This window comes from Natrix helvetica, assembly GCF_964273705.1.
Source record: "Natrix helvetica genome assembly, chromosome: 2".
Taxonomy (NCBI): domain Eukaryota; kingdom Metazoa; phylum Chordata; class Lepidosauria; order Squamata; family Natricidae; genus Natrix; species Natrix helvetica.
Window position 1 is genome coordinate 51,276,871 of NC_138552.1, and position 13,417 is coordinate 51,290,287.

Here is a 13,417-nt window from a genome sequence, read left to right on the forward strand (position 1 = left end):
ATCGGGTACGCCCCTCGACCAATCAGAACGATACCTGTTTCCCGCTGTAGCAGCGGACCAGAGGGGAGACTTACTACGATATATGCTAATATCTAACACCCCTCCCCTCCTAGATGGAACGTTGCGGTAGGTAACATAGTCTTTTAGGTATGTGGGTGTTTGTCTTGCTCGGGAGGAGCGTCGTAGTTCGGGTTGGTTAGAAGTGGTTGCAGGATCGGGTGCTTTTCCTGTTTCACGTTCGGGAGTTTTTGTGCCTTCGTTGCTAGGGCGTTCTGGAGTCTGCTCGGTTGCGTTGTCTGGGGTTTGCTCTGCTTCGTGCGTGTTTTCTTGTTCCAAGCTTGGTTCGCAGGTGTCGTAGTTTTCTATGATGGGGCTCTCGCGTGGCTGACTTTCTGTAGGCAGGAAAATCTCGTCTTCGTTTCGAAGGTCTGAGTGCGCTAGGCGACCCCGAAGTTGATCGATGTGCCTTTTCCAGTTCCGCCCATCTTCTAGTTCCAGCAGATACGATCGTGGACCCGTGATGCCAATGACCTTTGCCGGCATCCACAATGTTCCCCCTGCATAGTTGTGGGCGTATACTGAATCCCCTATGCTGAAAGACCGAATTTTGCTTGTGGAGTCTGGGGGAGCTGTGGCAGAGTAATTTGGGTGAAGACGGTCCAGGTGAGACCGTAGACGGCGGCCCATGAGTAGTTCAGCGGGACTCCTACCCGTCGTTGCGCTTGGGGTGATGTGCTGAATTAGGAGGTAATGGTCAATGCGTGTTTGCCAATCACCTGGACCCATCCTAGCGAGGGCCTCTTTTGCAAATCGCACCATTCTCTCCGCCTGTCCGTTTGATGCCGGATGGAATGGCGCGACGAGGGTATGCCAAATTCCCTGACCTGCTAAAAACGTTTCGAAATGCATGGCCGTGAATTGGGGCCCGTTATCAGAGACCAGGAGGTGGGGCAGGCCATGAGTGGCGAAAAGTCGCCGTAGAACCTTAATGACTGCCTCTGCCGTGGTTGAAGTCATTAGGACTACATCTAGCCATTTTGAGTATGCATCCACAACTATAAGGAAAGTCTGACCTTGGAATGGCCCTGCGAAGTCGATGTGTATTCGCGACCAGGGTGCTTTAGGTTTCTCCCATTCTGTGGCGGGCGCTTCCGGGGGTGCTGGTCTCGATTCCTGGCATGGGTCGCAAGTGGCCACCCACTCCTCTATTTCTTTGTCCATGTTTGGCCACCAAACGTAACTTCTTGCTAACGCCTTCATTCTAACAATCCCCGGATGACCCACATGTAAAGCATCTAATACATTCCTACGTAAAACATACGGAATAACAACTCGATCCCCCCACAATAAACAACCTTGTAACACTGAGAGTTCATCCCGTTTTGACCAAAACATTTTGAATTCCGGGCCCACGTTGCCCTTCGGCCACCCCCTCCAAACCCAAGTTTGAACTTGCTTTATTACATTGTCTTTAGATGAGAACCTTGCAACGTCGTATGAAGAAACCGGTCCAGAGTCCAAACAGTCAATGAGCAATACCGGTACTTCTGGAGTGGGGTCTGGCAGAATGTCAGGTAATGGGCAATGGCTGAGTGCGTCTGCGTGTCCGAGAGTGGAGCCCGGCCGATGAATCAATTTGTATGAGTACGCAGCCAGGAAAACAGTCCACCTGGTCATGCGTGGAGAAAGGGAGACCGGAGTGGGGCGGTTTCCCGCCAAAAGTCCCAACAACGGTTTGTGATCTGTAATTAGTTCAAAATCGCGGCCGTAGAGGTATTCGTGGAAACGCTTTACTCCAGCTACAGCAGCCAGCGCTTCCCTGTCCATTTGGCTGTAATTCCTTTCGGCCGATGAAAGAGTTCTGGAGTAGAAGGCGATGGGTGCTTCTTTTCCGTCGGGCATCCTGTGGCTGAGGACTGCTCCAACTCCGAAGGGTGATGCGTCGCAGGTCAATACCAGCGGTAGGGTCTGGCTGTATTGGACAAGCAGTGAGTCAGTGGTGAGCAGGCGCTTTACCCCGGCGAAAGCTGCAGCTTCGGATCGTCCCCATTTCCATGGTGCGTTCCTCTGGAGTAGACGGTGTAGTGGCTCAGCAACGGTCGCTTTCTGCCTCAGAAAAACGCTGTAGAAGTTAAGTAGTCCGAGGAAAGCCTGCAACTCGGTCTGATTTCGTGGTGTGGGGGCGTCCTGGATCGCCTTAATTTTCTTTGAAGTGGGGTGTATTCCCTGACCATCGATTCTATAACCCAGGAATTCTACGCTAGGCACGTTAATTTGGCATTTTTCCTTTTTAAGGCGGAGACCCTTTTCTCTGATTCTGGCCAAAACAGTTCTGACTCTTTTATTTAATTGCTCCTCGTTTGCAGCGGACACCAAGATGTCGTCAAAATAGGGGACGACTCCCGGTATCCCTTGCAAAAGTCGTTCCATGACGCTCTGGAACAATCCTGGGGCAATACTCACACCGAATTGTAGCCGGTTGCATTTGAATGCTCCTCTATGCGTCACTATAGTTTGGGCCTCCGCTGTGGCGCTATCAACTGGCAGTTGCTGGTAAGCTTGTGCCATGTCTAACTTAGCAAATACCTTTCCTGGCCCCAACGAGTGCAATAAGTGCTGTACTACAGGCACAGGGTATGCGCTCTGTTGTAGCGCGACATTAATTGTGCATTTATAGTCCGCGCAGATGCGGACTGATCCGTCTGGTTTGACTGGGGTCACGATGGGTGTTTCCCAGCACGCGTGATCTACCGGCTCAAGGATTCCTTGCTCCACTAACTTATCTATTTCCTTATCTATTTTTGGGCGGAGTGCAAAAGGCACTCGTCTCGGTTTAAGTCGGATTGGCGCCACTTTGGGGTCTAAATTGAATGATATTGGTTTACCCACATACTTACCAAGACCGGGGCTGAACACATCCTCGAACTCCTTAAAAATCTGATCAGCGCTGCTGTTTCTCACGGCGTTGATTCCGGTGACTTCTAACCCCAGGGCTTCAAACCAATCAAGCCCCAGAAGGTTCTGTAATGGCGCGCTGGCGATGGTCACGGGCAGCTGGGCTTCGATGTCCTTGAAACGGATGTGGAATGTGCCTTGGCCCACGATGGGGACTTGGTTCCCCTGGTAGTCTCGTAGCAGGACGTCTGGAGCGCGTAGTTGGCTCTTTCTGAGGCTAGGGATAGCCTGTTTCATGGATGCCCATGAAATAATCGTCAGGGTCGATCCTGTGTCAACTTCTAGCTCGCAGGGTGAGCCCTCCAAGAGGACTGTGACTCTCAGCCTTTTTGGCCGCTTAGGGCGGACCTGATGTATTGTGGTGAGATACGTTCGCAACTCCTCTCTCTGGGTCAACTCTATCTCATCGTCTACATCCTGAAAATACTCTCGTTGAGCGTCTTGATAGAACGCTCTTTCAGCTCTTTGTGTGTATTCTCTCTGGGGATACGCTCGCTCAGCTCCTTGTGAGTAATCTCTCTGGGGATACGCTCGTTCAGCTCTTTGGAAATTTTCTCTCTGGGTAAACACCTGTGGATTTCTCTCTGGGCGCCCTTTTTGATTTCGCCAAGCCCCTGGGTTGGGCTTCTGTTGGCGGTACATGAGTGGCTGCCGTGAGGCAGGGACTCCGCTCCGGCACACTCGTGCGATGTGCCCAAGTTTGTTGCAGTGCGAACAAACAACGTTCCTGAACCTACAAGTAGACCTGGGGTGATTCCCTCCGCAGCTTGCGCAGGGCGGCAAACGGAATCCGGGTCTCCCCCCAGGCCTCAAGTGACTGCTCTGCATCAGGTGACTGTCCTCGAACTCGGGATTCTCGTAGTCGGGGCTTGTGTCCTCGTAGTGTACTCTGGTTTGTCTTGGTGCTGGCTGGTTTACGTTGGCCCCTCGTTGTATGGTCACCGATGATTTCTCCGCTGACTCTGACCCTCTTGCTTCGTTTAGCGCTATCTGTAGGGTTAAATTCGGGTTTGCCAGCAGCTTCTTTTGTAGCGAAATGTCTCTTAACCCACAGATGAGCTGCGCTAAGATGTGCTCGTCCAGATCCCTGAACTCGCAGTGAGTTGCTGCTTTTCGTAGGGCTGCAACATATTGATTTATGGATTCTCCCGCCTTCTGGTTCCTCGTGTTGAATTCCTTGCGGCAGACATGGCGGGAAGGTTTTGGCGCGTAATGAGTTTGCAGAGCCTGTTGCAACGCCGTCCACGATACTGCCTGTATTGGAGTAGGCGCGGTGAGGTCTCTGGCCGTATTGAAGACTTCCTTTCCGCAGTAGCCGAGGAAGATGTTTTTCTTCCTCGCGTCGGTGATCCCCGTGTATTCGTTCGCTTCGAGGAAACACTCGAAACGAATCATGAAGGCTTCCCATTCGTCGTTTGCTGGGTCGAAAGGAGCAGGGGGAGCATGCATCGCCATCTTCTCTGTTTGAATTTGCCGCGCTGCGGTGATCTGAGATGGCTGCCGGAATTTCTGCCGAATTCCTGGGCTGGATCAAATCCGGAGATTCTGGAGGTAGCGTTCTTCGTCCTATCTGCCTCTCGATCCCATCCTCGTTGCCAATGTTAGATCTGGGCAACGAGAGACAGACTGCGGACACGAAGTGACTTAACAGCTCTTTATTAGTAATAGTAGTGATCCAGCTTGCTATGTGGTCGGAGGGTTCCCCTTTTATAGGGATCGGGTACGCCCCTCGACCAATCAGAACGATACCTGTTTCCCGCTGTAGCAGCGGACCAGAGGGGAGACTTACTACGATATATGCTAATATGTAACAGAGTGTAAACACAAAATAATTACTTTGGAGCCAAATATGTTATGCGTACATTTTGAGCAATGTACATATAAAAATTGGTATTTTATTTTTGTTGTCACCCACTTTGGAGTATTTCCCGTGGACTAAGAGTTAATTCTAATTCACCCATCAGTTAGTAATTGCCTTGAAAGCATTTGTTATGGCACTACAACTACCTTCCCTCTACTTATTTTTAATTCCTACTTCTTCAGAGTTAGTTTGTAGTCTGTGGGGAGGCAATTGAGTTATATAAGAAGAGTTGGAGGAATATCCCCAGTTCCAATAGATGAATGCTGCCCTTCTCATCCCACTAAGTGACCATGGATCATATAAACTAAGATGGTTTAGAGACAGGCTGCCTGGTAAATCCCTTTTTTCTTTCTAGGAATCCTCAGGGAAGTGGTTCATAGGGAATCAGAATTACAGCTGTTTGGGACTAATTCAAATCTACCCAGATAACTGACTATAAACCCTGCTAAATAGATAGAATAGAATAGAATAGAATAGAATAGAAGAGAAGAGCAGAGAAGAGAAGAGAAGAGAAGAGAAGAGAAGAGAAGAGAAGAGAAGAGAAGAGAAGAGAAGAGAAGAAAACAGAACAGAACAGAACAGAATAGTATAGAATTCTTTATTGGCCAAGTGTGATTGGACACACAAGGAATTTGTCTTGGTGTATATGCTCTCAGTGTACATAAAAGAAAAAATATATTTGTCAAGAATCATAAGGTACAACACTTAATGATAGTCATAGGGTACAAATAAGCAATCAAATCATATTAGGAAACAATCAATATAAATCATAAAGATACAAGCAACAAAGTTACAGTCATACAGTCATAGGTGGGAGGAGATGGGTGATAAAAACGATGAAATATTAATAGTAGTGCAGACTTAGTAAATAGTTTGACAGTGTTAAGGGAATTATTTGTTTAGCAGAGTGATGGCATTTGGGAAAAAGCTGCCTTGTGTCTAATTGTTCTGGTGTGCAGTACTCTATAGCATCGTTCTGAGGGTAGGAGTTGAAATAGTTTATGTCCAGGATTCGAGGGATCTGTAAAATATTTTCACAGCCTTTTTGACTTGTGCAGTATACAGGTCCTCAGTAGAAGGCAGGTTGGCCATAATTGTTTTTTCTGCAGTTCTGATTATCCTCTGAAGTCTGTGTCTGTGTTGTTGGTTTGCAGAGCCAACCCAGACAGTTATAGAGGTGCAGATGACAGACTCAATAATTCCTCTGTAGAACAGAATCAGCAGCTCCTTGGGCAGTTTGAGCTTTCTGAGTTGGGGGCACAATCAGAATTAAGGCTGTTTGGGACTAATTCAAATCTACCCAGATAACTGACAGTAAACCCTGCAAAGTAGATCAGTCAGAAAATCAACTTCACAAGATATCTACAGCTATTTTTATGAAGATTGATCATAATAATGAATCTTGCAAATGTGGTGATTCTGTATCTTGTCCTCCTTCTAATAATTCAGTGAATTAGACCCTGACCCATTTCCTTATGTTATCTCATTGTTCTGGAACTTTTTAAAAATGCTTGAGCTCTTTTTGTCCAATTCTTGTATATTTTTGTCAAGATCATTTTCCTTATTCTCTACAATGACTGGGACAGTTAGCTGAATTATAGAATATAATCTATGAATCATTTATGCAAAAGTACAAACTTAGTTATACTTTGTTTAGATTGTTTAGAATAGCTTTGGGAATCTTCCTGGATGAAGAGCATATTTTTAAACATCTTGCACTATTATACAGTAATTAAGTACACTGACTTAGAGGTTATAATGCTTCTAATGGACTGACCTAGGTATCTGCCATCTGAGGCAGCCCACCTCAATAGGTTAGGGCAGATCCTCACAACTGAAACACACCTATCACTTTTTGAGTTGATTGTGTCTACTTCCTCTGATGGAATTCACCTCAAATAATAGCTCACCTTTGCTTTGGTCAATTTGTTCTCCAGTGTATATTGTATTATACTGCACAGCTCATATAACACTTACAGTACTTTCTTCCTTATCTCCAGTCAAAGTCCTGAAATGGGAACACGTTAAATTAGAATCACTATGCAATAAAGATTCAAGAATTGTACATGCTTTAAAGCCGAAGAAACTCACCAAAGGACAAAAATAACAATGCGCTTTCAAAAATATTTAAATGGATTGCGGAAAAAGTCTACATTAGCAGGCTTCCTAAGAAGCCTATTAATGCATTTTATCAATATTATCCACTCTTGTGAGATGAGATTTATGCTCCAATGGAGCATTTTCTGAAAGGAATGAGATTTAATATAACACACTCACATAAATCATTATGTTAAAAAAGTAAATAACAGAGTGTTAACTTATTTTGTTATTAAAAATTAAATATAAATTTTAGTTGGAGAGAAGTCTGACTCGTTTCCTTTTCTAAAAAATCATATCATATATGGATTCAAAATATGATTATTGTATTTCTAAATAAAATGTTTGAAAAGGGGAAGATTAAATAATGTAAAAAGAACTAATAAAATTTGTGCCATTTTGCATTCCTATCATAATCTTAGTAAAGTGAATGAAATAATTTGTTCCATTTTGTCATTCTTATTATAATATTCACCACTGGAATGGGGTGTCAAGAAGCATTTAGACTGCATTCCATATTTTACGAATTAAAATACTCATAAAGTCTTGACCTTCTAAATATTCTGCTTTTTCCCCCCTTCCAATATTTGGAGATTTCACTTTTGGTTGAAAATGCATTGCATTACTAAGAACAAAATAATCTGATGAGGATTTCTTTTTGCATAATTCAAATGCAGAAAAAACAATTAATAGAATCAATCAATTTTTATTCTGCCCCATTAGTTAAGGTAAAATTATACAAGTGCCAATCTTTGTGACAATGACCCTAATGGTTTTTTTTTTTACTAGAAAGGTCATTCAAATTTTGTTCTACTTTTTAAAATTTAAGTTAATGTAATTTAATGTAATTTAAATTAATGTAATTTAAGTCCTTTTCTACTTGATATTTCTGTGTGCACAAATTTGGAAGGTGTGCATCAGATTTGTTTGTAGGATATTTCTGATGAACCTCAAAGGTAATATGGGAAAGAACAGAGTCCTTAAAGACACACTGAAATATCAATTAACCTATATTGGAATCACATGCCCAGGTTAGTGCAATATGTGGTGATATTGCTGATTGTACATTACGGTTAGAAATAATATGTAGATTCAGGATTCTATTTTTAGATAAACTCACTGAAGTTGCCATGTAATTGTACAGACTGAGCCTTGGTCCTCTTTAATTATAGAAGAGAATGAAGGAATGCAACATGAAATGCAGAAAGCAAACAGAGTGAAAATCTGGATTAGTCAGATGTGGTATTCTGCATATTCTGGAGCCTGAGCTCTTTTTGTTGTTACTAGTCCGAAAAGGCAATATGTTTTTTTCCCTCTTCTGCACTGTATAGATTTAGCAGCTATATTTAAAAAAGAAATTCTGAGTTAGGAAACTTACTTTCTACATTCAGATTCCATATCACCACTTATTCCATTCCACACAAACCTGAACCTGGAAAAAATGTTTCCTTTGATAAACTGACTGAGTCCCAACTTTAATCATTATTTAAATCATTATTTTCTTAAGCAGGGTTAAAGAGTCTACATCCAATTCAATATACAATACACTAAGGGGTGAGAGAGAGGTCTACCTTGGTCTATCTATCAAACGAATGACCGATTGGGATCCCCATATCAAAACAACTTATCTTATGTGCAGCCAGAACTTGAAAATAATATTTAACATATCACAGTACTTAAACAAAATGGTTCGGATGAGATCTGCATATGTGGGACTGATTGGGGTAGATTGCAGGGGTGACACTGAAATATAATTTATCATATTTTATCTATATTTTAAATTATTGTATTCTATTACAATTCAGGGGACATGGAGGCTCAGTGGCTAAGACACTGAGCTTGTCGATCAGAATGGTCGGCACTTCAGCAGTTCAAATCCCTAGCGCCACATAATCGAGTGAGCTCCCATTACTTGTCCAAGCTTCTGCCAACCTAGCAGTTCGAAAGCACGTAAAAATGCAACTAGAAAAATTGGAACCACGTTTGGTGGGACGGTAACAGCGTTCCGTGTGCCTTCGGCATTTAGTCATGCTGGCCACATGACCACGGAGATGTCTTCGGACAGCGCTGGCTCTTTGGCTTTGAAATGGAGGTGAGCATCACCCCTAGAGTCAGGAACAACTAGCACATATATGCGAGGGGAACTTTTACCTTTATTCCAATTTCATTTTAGACTGTATTATATTCCAATTCCATTTAAAATCATATTTTATTCCAATTTAATTGTAAATTGTATTTTATCAAATTCCATTTTAAATTGCTTTTATCAAATATTAGTAATAATTTGTTTCTAGAATGTTGCAATTTTATATGGCCCAAGGGCTAATCATAAAGACTCAGTGTCAGTCAATAAAAAATACTGAGCTATAAACCATAATTTACAAACTGCAATACATGCATTTCTACAAGCTACAGCAAAACAAAGAAACCACATTATGCTGCAGCACCATGTGTGACCAGGCCAATGGCAGGAATTCTAAAATTTAATCAACCTTAAATATTCCACAATTATTCCAAATCAGAAATCGGTTGACAACTAATGGGATTCACTATGAATAATATAGAATTAAAGTTAGACTATTTGTCCAAATTGAATGAAATGTTGAATGTTTTTATCTTCATTATAATTTGTGAGGTTTTAACAAAGTATTATGTGAATATAATTTCACTGAATGTATTAATTGCTCTAATTCAATAACCTAAAGTGCTAACATTGATCATGTATGCAGAGGAAAATGCAAATGTAGTTACTGCTGATCATGCATTCATTAACAAGGTTGCAAAAAAGCTTATGGGTACATAAAACATATTACAAGCATGCAAAATGTATACCTTTGTATGGCCTGTGACTAATTTACCCATAATTTATCATGATTATCTCAGTTATATAAATATGTCTACCAAACTGTCCATAAGGAATTAGTAATTTCATAGCATTCGTTCATAATTTCTGCTAACATTCATGGCAAAGTAAAATATGTTGTTGCATATTTTTTTCCTGGGCATTGTAAGAATTAATTGCCAGTTTTATAGGTTGCAGTGAGCCCTTCTTTCATGAGTTCATGCAAATTATCAATTTTCTAGTGCTGGGCAATCAGTATCTTGGGGATTTTTGAAATGTATCATCTTACAGGTTGCCAAGTGTTGTCCATACCAGCATCGGCAGACAATTGGAGAGGATGCAGAAAAAAATCCACACGCAACCTACCTCTGTGCCATAATTTTGCCTTTCATGCATGCTTGATTGTAGGAGTGTCAGATTCAAATGGAATTTTTTCTTGCTTTTGAGGATGAATAATTATAATGTCAGGTCTTTACAGGATTTACTGATTTATGCTATAATTGAAGTGAAGGTTTGAGAGTTAATGCTCACAAAGAGAAAAACAATCTTTATTTTTTTTTTTTTATTATTCACACTTATAGACCGCCCCCTCTCCCGGAGAGGACTCGGGGCGGTGTACAGTCACTAAAATACGTTGTAAAATACATACATAAACAATTAAATTAATACTGGTGAAGGAGGTTGTGAGACTGTAATAGAATAATAAATATAATGCGTTAAAAGCCTATAAAACCCCAAACCCAATTAAAATAAATAAATTAAATCCCGGGAGGTAAAACTAAGAAAGTGCCAGGCCAGCTGATTGAAATAGGTGAGTCTTTAACTTTTGCCGGAAGGAACGGAGGTCGGTGGTAGTTCGAATGTCTGGGGGGAGGTCATTCCAGAGGGTTGGGCCCATCACAGAGAAGGATCTACTCCTAGGTGTCGCCCGCTGGCATTGCCTAGCAGACGGCACCAGGAGGAGCCCCTCCCTGTGTGAGCGGATAGGTCGCAGGGACGTGTGTGGTAGGATGCGATTATCAGATCTGATTTTTTTCCAAAACAAGAGATAGTTGGAAATTGGGCTTCCTGCCTCCACTTACTCCATTGCTATGATTGTATGTAAAAATGATCTTGGGAGATAGGGACACTGCCTGGGGAACGGTCAGATAAGAGGCAGCATAGTCCACAATTGGATAAAGACTGGAGTAAGAGGCTCAGAAGAGATTTTCCCTAATTTCTCAAGGTCTGGGGTGGGGGTGGGAAATTGTACATTCAGACTTGAAATATTCTGTTGATGTAACCTTATCATAAAATAGAAGAGCTCTACAGCCTCCATATTGTTGTTAGTTGCAAAGTCGTGTCTGATCCATCACAACCCCATGGACAACGTTCCTCTAGATCTTCCTGTCCTCTACCATCCTCTGGAGTTCATTTAAGCTCACACCTACTGCTTCAGTGACTCCATCCAGCCACCTCATTCTCTGCCATCCTTCTGTCAGCCTCCATGAACACATGTAAATAATGAAAGAAACACATCCTCTCTAAGCTTGCTATTAGGTAAGGAAGAATGAATGAAGAATGAAGTTTCCTCTAAGAATGAGGGAAGGGGAGATGTTGTGAGATTTACGTTTTGCACAGAAGAAATAATTTGATACAAATTAAACCAGGGAAACTTGGCCTGTCTAGAAGATCATTGCATAGCTTGGCCAAGAGAAAGAGATAAATAAAACATGGGCTTACTATAAATAGGAGAGGGTTTTGATTGATTCTTCTTGATTTGAACCATCCAGCAAAGTCACATAACATTATTAGGGATGCTTAAATTTAGACATATGAACTTATGATCTAAAAGTGGGGGCAATGGCTTTCCACTTGATACTCCTCCCTCCCTAAAATTGGATCCAGAACAGTGAATATGACTTTTAGCCTTTTTCATTTTCCATGTGATTAGTGGAATCAGTCAACAGGGGGAACATGCCTGGAGCTAGTAGAAATGGTACTTCTTGTCCCATCCATGTGTACTATGGGATGTCCAAACATTCTACTTTAGTAGCCAATTTTGTTCTCTTTTCTGTTTTTCTAGGAAACCTTTAATGACTCAGTATCATGCCCAAGGACATTTGTCAAGATCCCTGACAGAAATATGTTCTGGAAAAATCTGTTCCCATGACATTGCCTTCATCTGATCCCAGACAAGAGTTTTCTTTATATCATCCTCAGATATACTTGTGTTAATGTGTTTTTCCCCTTATTCCAACATGGCAAGGCAGCTGTAATTTATATACAATCTATTAAAGTTTTTCACCCTATGTCTGACAGCAACTGGGAACAGAGACATTAAGTAGGACAGGAAATTGACAAGGAACAGCAAATTTTATGCCAGTATAGTTTCATGATACTTAAAAGGGAGGTGAAAATGGTGGGAATAGTCCCAAAAGCAGATTTGGCTAAGACTCTGTTTCTCTGTGAGCCATGCATGTTCCCAAATTTTACTAACACTGAACATATTGGGCTGGGAAGAGAGAGGACATTTAGGTGGACAAAATGGATCAATGGGCATCTAGTTTGGACTTGGTAGAAAAATGTGCCCTCATCTCATTGACTAAATATAAGTTCATATAGAATGCTAGCTTCTGATAGCAAAGTCACCTTGTATGAATCAACTGTGAGCATGTGTAAGGGAAATCACTCAAACATATAAATCAGTAATTCTACCTATCTTTCTTTGCAAGGGGAATGCAACTTGAAATCACTGAGGATGTCTTAAAAGATCATGTAGGATTTGCTTGATTCCTTGTGGAGTTATAAAATGTGAATGACTACAGCATTTAGCCCTTTGTGGCTTGTGTACTGATTCTTTTCTCTTGATACTGTCTTTGCTGTACACCTTAGCCCTCTTGATAACTGTTATTCTGGAGTTTAAGATGTGTGTAACTCTCTGCTAAGAGGATTCACTGTCATTGTGTGTTAAATACTTTATCTAAGCATTCTGTATGCGGTAAGAGATATCTGTGCTATTGGTCCCAAGTAACAGCCCTTTAAAAGTAATTTCCTCTAGATGACTCCAAATGAGATGGCAGTCTAAGCTAATCTTTAAATCACATCAACACAGACTTAGTTCCTCACTATATCACACTTAATCAATGGGGAAATGCACAGGAGGGACACAGATAGACAAGCGAATGATCAAATGCTTGGATTTCATTAAGCAAAGAAATTGAATGAAGATGTATTTACAGGTTAACATTTTCAAGGACAATAAAAAACGATTTGCCAACTTACTGTTTAAAAGCAGTGGATCTAAGGAGCGTGTGCAGCTACCGTTGGGCTAGATCTCATTGTTTTTATTTTATTTCTACCATAACTTGCATAATTTGCTGAAATGTCTGAAAAAGAAAATATTAAAAAAGAGAACTTTCTTATCAAAGATTTAAATTATTTACTTTTTAAAAATGATTTTTATTGATTATGTGCCATCAAGACAGCATTACTTTTAGCAACCATTCAGATATCTTCCCTAAGATGGTCTGCCCACAGACTGACCTTTAGGTCTTCTAACAGTATACCCATCACCACTATAATCAAGTCCATTCTACCAAAAGACTGCAGAAAGAACAATTGCAACCAGCCTGCCTTCCATAGAAGAACCGAATCTTGTGCCGATCAGAAGGAGGACTGAG

General features: G+C 41.6%; 1 long non-coding RNA gene across 1 annotated transcript; it reads right to left on the reverse strand.

Annotated features, from left to right (window-relative positions):
- Nucleotides 1-6,609: 6,609 nt before the first annotated feature.
- LOC309386058 lies at nt 6,610-13,115 on the reverse strand. Its single transcript, XR_014174345.1, has 4 exons — nt 13,020-13,115; nt 10,122-10,249; nt 8,292-8,345; nt 6,610-6,824 (listed from the first exon to the last, which is right to left on the reverse strand). It is a non-coding gene; the product is annotated as an uncharacterized lncRNA (long non-coding RNA).
- Between the last annotated feature and the right edge of the window lie 302 nt (nt 13,116-13,417).